Source organism: Saimiri boliviensis, chromosome 11 (genome assembly GCF_048565385.1).
Source record: "Saimiri boliviensis isolate mSaiBol1 chromosome 11, mSaiBol1.pri, whole genome shotgun sequence".
Lineage (NCBI taxonomy): Eukaryota > Metazoa > Chordata > Mammalia > Primates > Cebidae > Saimiri > Saimiri boliviensis.
The window spans coordinates 92,447,086-92,453,838 of record NC_133459.1 but is presented as its reverse complement, the minus strand read 5'-3'; the positions used below and the strand labels follow the sequence as shown (position 1 = coordinate 92,453,838).

The 6,753-nt window shown below is 41.9% G+C and overlaps 1 pseudogene; it reads right to left on the bottom strand.

Annotated features, from left to right (window-relative positions):
- Positions 1-946: 946 nt before the first annotated feature.
- Positions 947-2,148, bottom strand: LOC101043218 (glyceraldehyde-3-phosphate dehydrogenase pseudogene; annotated as a pseudogene).
- Positions 2,149-6,753: the final 4,605 nt, after the last annotated feature.

The window sequence follows — 6,753 nt, the reverse complement described above, 5'->3', positions numbered from 1 at the left end:
TGTAGCAAATGTACCATTCTAGTGCAGGGTGTGGATAGTGGGGAGGCTGCATACGTGTGGGGTGGGAGTATATGAGGATTCTCTGCACTCTTCTTCAATTTTGTTGTGAAGCTAAAACTATTACAGAAAATGAAGTCCATTTTAAAACTTAAATGAGATAATATATGTAAAGCGCCTGATACACAGTAAAGGACTCAATTAATCTATTAGAGCTCATATATAGAGCTTTCTATGTGCAAGATGTCCCATATGACCTTTTGGTCTGTTCTCAACAGATTATTCTTTAAAACAAATATCTGGAGTAGACTTGCTGGGTCAAATCTATGAAAGTTTCTAATATTTTGCCAGATACTCACTAGACATTTGTGTCAGCTTACACTTCCACAAAAAACATGCTTGTCTCCCTACATCTTCACCAACACTTAATAACTTCAGTATTCTAATATTTGCTAAACTACTTGTGGCTTTCAAACTGGGTTTAATGAGGGCTAATGTTCTTTATAATGCAAAATAAATCCCCAAGGAAAGAAGGTAGCCTGCTAGAAATATGATGTCTACCTTTTTTACCCCTGTAAACACTGGAGTTTCAAGCGCTCTTGGATTGGCATAAAGTTTCATTCTCATCAGAAGACTATGCTGGAGAAAGGTCTACTTTCAAGCTCACTAATAGAGTTGTTGGAAGATTCAGCTCTTCTAAGGTTATTGGACTGAGAGCCTCTGTTCCTCCTTGACTGTTGCTGCTCTCGGTCCCTTGCAATAATGTCCTCTCCAGCATGGCAGCTTGTTTCATCAAAACCAATGAGAAAGATGAAAGCAAGATGGAAGTCACAATCCTTACTATCCTAATCATAGAAGTGACATTCCATCATTTTAATTATATTATGATGGTTAAAAGCAAGTTACTAGGTTCAACTCACACACAAGGGTACAAATACCAGGAGGCAGAGATCGTTGGAGTCACCTTAGAGGCTGGCTACCATACCAGTACTGTCAGCCTCTGGAACTCTTGGTTAATGCGTTCTGTGTGACCTCCCCTCCAAGATAATTGGCAGACAAAATAATAAGTAGGAGATGGAAAGAGATTTTCCCAAAACCTCTCTTTTTCTCTCAAACTATCACTGGGATTGATGGTCCAGGGGTCTTATTCCTTGAAGGCTATGTGGGCATTGAGGTCCACCACCCTATTGCTGTAGTCAAATTCATTGTCATATTAGGAAATGAGCTTGACAAGGTGGTCACTGAGGGTGATGCCAGTCCCAGCATCGAAGGTGGAAAAGTGCACAATGCTGTTCAAGTAGGAGGAGACAACCTGGCGCTCAGTGTAGCCCAGAATGCCCTTGAGGGGGCCCACCAATGCTGCTTCACCACCTTCTTGATGTCATCATATTTGGCAGGTATTTCTCGAAGGCAGGTCAGATCCACGACCAAGACGTTGGTGATGGGGTCATGGAAGGCCATGCCACTGAGCTTTCCATTCAGCTTAGGGATGACCTTGCCCTCAGGCTTGGCAGTGCCAGCAGATGCAGCGATGATGTTCTGGAGAGCCCCATGTCCATTATGCCAGTTTCCTGAAGGAGCCATCCACAGTTCTCTGTGTGGCAGTGATGAAATGGACTATGGTCATGCATCCTTCCATGACGCCAAAGTTGTCATGGATGACCTTGGCCAGGAGTGCTAAGCAGTTGGTGGTACAGGTGGCATTGCTGATGATCTTGAGGCTGTTGTTATACTTCTCATGGTCCACACCCATCACAAAAATGGGTGTGTCAGTAGAGGGTGCGAGATGATGGTCTTTGTGGTTCCCTGCTGAAGGTGAGCCCCAGCGTTCTCCATGGTGGTGAAGACACCAGTGGACTCTGCGATGTAGTCAGTGCCAGAATTATCACATTTAATTTTGGTGAGATTTGGCTCCTGAAAGATGGTGATGGAATTTCCATTGACGACGAGCTTTTTGTTCTCCGTGACAAGCCTTGACATGAAATCTGCCATGGGTCAAATCATAGTGAAACATGTAAGCCATATAGTTGAGGTCAGTGAAGGGGTCATTGATGGTGACAATAACCAGTTTACCGGAGTTCAAAGTAGGCTTTGTAACCAGGGAACGCAAATACAGCCAAATCCATTGATTCCAGCCTTCACCTTCACCATGGTGTCTCAGGAATATGGCTGGTGCTGCATGAGAAGATGCGGCTGACTGTTGAATGGGAGTAGTAGAAAGCTATAGTATATTATTTAACCCATAATTATCATATTGAGAAATTATTTGTGAACTCTATGCCAGTAGGTGGGACTCAGGTGGGCATAACTTACATAGCATGCTGGCATTCCCTGAGCATGTGGAAGATTCAGTTGTCTCAGTATCACTTATGTAAAAGACTACACTTTTCCCTCATTGAATTTACTTTTGTTAAAATCAATTGGCCATATGATTTTGACCATTAACTGACACATATGCAAGAATTCTCTCAAAAAGGGTTATAGGCCTAAATTTAAGGGGTTAACTATACACTTCTTTGAAGAAAATGTAAATTAATACGTTCATGACCTTGAATTAACAAGAAAACCAGAAAACCAACTTCTTCTGCTAAACAATAAAAGTTTAAAAATGAGACAGGATCAAAACTAAAAATGTTTGCACTTTAAAAGACATCAATAAGAAAATGAAAAGATAAGCCACAGAATGAGAAAAAAATATCAAATCACATATTTGATAAAGGACTTGTATGCAGAATACAAAATAAAATTACAGCTGAAGAACACTGGGATAAATGACCCAATTTTAAAATCGGCAAAATGGTATAGGAATCACCAATAAAGCACATGAAAAGATGGTCAGCATCATCAGTCGGCAGGGAAATTCAAATCAAATTATAATGTGACACCCCTTCTTACCCATTAGAATGCTGTAAGAAAAGACGAGGAAATTAGCAATTGAAGGAAGCGGAAACACAATGATGTGAAAAACTGAACTCACGCGCTGCCGGTGGGGCGTGCGCTCACACTCAGGCGCTGCCGGTGGGACGTGCGCTCACACTCAGGCGCTGCCGGTGGGACGTGCGCTCACACTCACGTGCTGCCGGTGGGGCGTGCACTCACACTCAGGCGCTGCCGGTGGGACGTGAACTCATAATCATGCATTGCTGATGGGACATGCAACCACATTTGAAAACAGATTGCTAGTTTCTTAAAACGTTAAAGATACATTTACCTTATGGTCTAGCATTATCACTCGTAGCTATGTACCTTAAAGAAATTAAAACCTATGTCCTTACAACACAGGAATGTGAATATTCATAGCAGCTTTATTCGTAACAGTCCATAAATGTAAACACATCAAATATCTATCAACTGATGAATGAATAAACAAATGGGAGCCAAGCCTCACAATTTAATAGGGTTTGGCATCTAAAAGGAATAGAACATTGATACGTGCTGCTACATAGATGAACCACAAAAGTACATTACACTGGCTGGGTGTGATGGCTCATGCCTGTAATCCTAGCACTTTGGGAGTCTGGGGTGAGTGGGTCACTTGAGGTTAGGAATTTGAGACCAGCCTGGGCAACATGGTGAAATCCCACCTCTACTAAAAATACAAAAATTACTCAGGTGTGGTGGCAGGCACCTGTAGTCCCAGCTACTCTGGAGGCTGAGGCAGGAGAATCACTTGAACCCTGGAGGTGGAGGTCGAAGTAAGCCAACATCATGCCACTGCACTCCAGCCTGTCTCAAGGGAAAAAAAAGTATATTAAGCTAAGCGGAAGAACAGAAATACAAAGACCACATATTCTGTGATTCCATTTATATGGTGTCCAGAAAAGGCAAACTTGTAGAGTCAGTGAGTCAATTAAAGGTTGTCTTGAGCTGGGAGTAAGAATAAGGGGTGGTGACTGATTAGCATGAGAGATTTTTTAGGAATGACAGAAATGTTGCAAAACTGGATCGTGGTGATGGTCACACAAGTTTAAAACTTTACTAAAAATAATTGAACTGTGTACTTAAAACAAGCAAATGTTATGTCAATTGTACCTCAGTAAACTTGTTTAAAATAAAATAAAGTTGGTAGTGTGGTTCCCAATCACTCTTGCCCTTTGTTTTATTTCTCTCTTTTTTTAGGGCTTATATTTATTGCTTCCACTCAGACACTCTAAGAGACATAAGCTGAAATTTACCAGCCTCCGGAACTCGCAAGAGCTGAGCGAATGTCTGGCCCCACCCTGAAGGCGATGGGAGCTCTGTAAGGTGCACTCTGGTATCTGATACACACGTCTCAGCAAGGCAAAGAGCCTGTAGCTTCAGAGAACCAGCTGCTACATCTTGCAGCACAGAGCCAACCTTTCCTAGCCAAGTGGGCCTGAAGTATTGGTAGTGAGGTCCAAAGTAGAAGATGAATGTCTACAATGGGGGAGAAGGGCAATACACAGAGCATTACTTCCAGCAACTGCAGAAAGCGTTCTTTCCAAGCGTTTACGGCATTTTCACCAACATTGACCATATGCTGGACCGTGAAACAAGTCTCAATAAATATCAAAGAATCAAAATCATACAGAGTACTTGTTCTGGCCACAATAGTATTTAATTAGAAATCCATAACAGTAAGATCGCTAGAAGATCCCCAATTTTAGATAACAAGCAACACACTTCTGAATAACACTTGGGTCAGAAAAGAAATCACAGGAAAACAATTTTAAATATCATTAACTGAATGATGATAATCCAGTACATGAAAATGTTGGATACAGCTAACATAGTGCTTAAAGAGAAATTTACAACTTTATTTATTTTAATATATGTATTTTATTTTAGAAATAAGGTCTTACTGTGTTGCCCAGGCTGGAGCGCAGTGGCTATTCACAGGTACGATCCCACTACTGATCAGCACGGGATTTTTGACCTGCTCTATTTCCAACCTGGGCCGGGTCACCCCTGTTTAGGCAACGGTGGTCCCCCGCACCCAGGAAGTCACCATATTGATGCCAAACTTAGTGTGGACACCCGATCGGCCTAGTGCACTACAGCCCAGAACTCCTGGGCTCAAGAAGTGATCCTCCAGCCTTAGCCTCCCGAGTAGCTGGGACTACAGGCACGCACTGCGCCTAGCAAATTTACAACTTTAAATGCCTATAGTGGAAATAGGAAGAGTAAAGAAAAACAAATTTCGATGCTTTTATTATTAGAATCCTGAAGAATGGGGCTGTGCCCGGTGGCTCATGCCTGTAATCCCAGAACTTTGGGAGGCTGAAATGGGCAGATCATGAGGTCAGGAGTTCAAGACCATCCTACCCAAAATAGTGAACCCCCTTCTCTACTAAAAATACAAAATTTAGCCGGGCGTGGTGGCACATGCCTGTAATCCCAGCAACGTGGGAGGCTGAGGCATGAGAGTTGCTTGAACCCGGGAGACAGAGGTTGCAGATGAGCCAAGATGGTTCTACTGCATTCCAGCCTGGGTGAGAGAGCAAGACTCCATCTTGGGGAAAAAAAAAAAAAAAAAAAAAAAACGGAAACAGAATCCTGAAAAACTAGAGTGAAAAAAAAAAACAAATAAAATTAATAAATGTAGGCCAATAATAAAAATAATGAAAATCATGAAATAGAAAAATAAATAATAGAGACAATCAATGGTCAATTCTTCTGTACTCCCTACACAAAACTTCTTTCCAAAATAATTTTATATTTAAACATATATCCAGAACCACAGAGATCTTAGAAGAAAAAATCAGGGAAATATAGAAATAAAATGAGAATTCTGTGGGAATGAAAATCAGAAAGTAGTTGCCTATGAGGTAGATTGGGGGAAGGACAGAGAATTAACAGAGAATGGGCAGAAAATAACTTTCTGGCGTGAAGGGAATGGTCTAGATCTTTTTTCGGGTGGTACTTACATGGACGTATATAACTGTCAAGGTTCATTGGCCTGAGCACTTAAGACCTAGGCTTTTTAATGCATGTACTTTTTATTTCAATTTTTTCTAAGTAGAGAAAAGTGTCTTGGGGAGCTTATGGTGAAGATATTTGAGCAGTTTTGGGGCATAGGTTTCAGAAACATTCACAGCATCTTCGGTTCAGGAATTTGCTGAGAATGGTTTTGCAGCCAAAAATATGGGATAAGTTCAAACACCTATGATAAGAGTCACTGGGGCACACAACCACAAATCCCCACCCTTGTAATACAGGCCATATAATTAAGTGCTTATCACCAGAAAGCTTTCCTCCAATGACGGTCTTCATCCAGGGACCCACAGCTCTCCAGGGGAAAATGGCAATTGAGGTTTTGGATATATCGGGTAGGAAAGAAGGTCCCCTCACATAAAACTAAGTAACTGGAAATGTCACCATTACAAATATTTCTAAGCTTTGCAAGGCAGCAGCAGCATTTCAAATAATGGTCTCAGAGAGGCGAGAAGGGGCTAACATGGATTTCCCTCCTGATGGATTTACTGGACGAGGACACAATTCGCATTGCACTTGTGAGATTTCTTCTCGTCTAGTTTAAGTTCACAGATTGTGGATTCCAGACAGCTGGTATCAACTGACCAGTAACCTGTTAAGGCTAAACCGAAGACTCTTTGCCACACTGCAAGGTTAGGATGGGATTCCTCTTCCTGTTCCCGGGAAGAACGAGAGATATAACCTAAAGGTCAGTATTCTAATGAGAAAAGGGATCCTGCAGGAGAGAGCAATGAGTACGTGGCCAGAGATGAAAGTGATAAGATCTGCACCGGAAGCCACAGTGCATAAAGCTTCAGACCT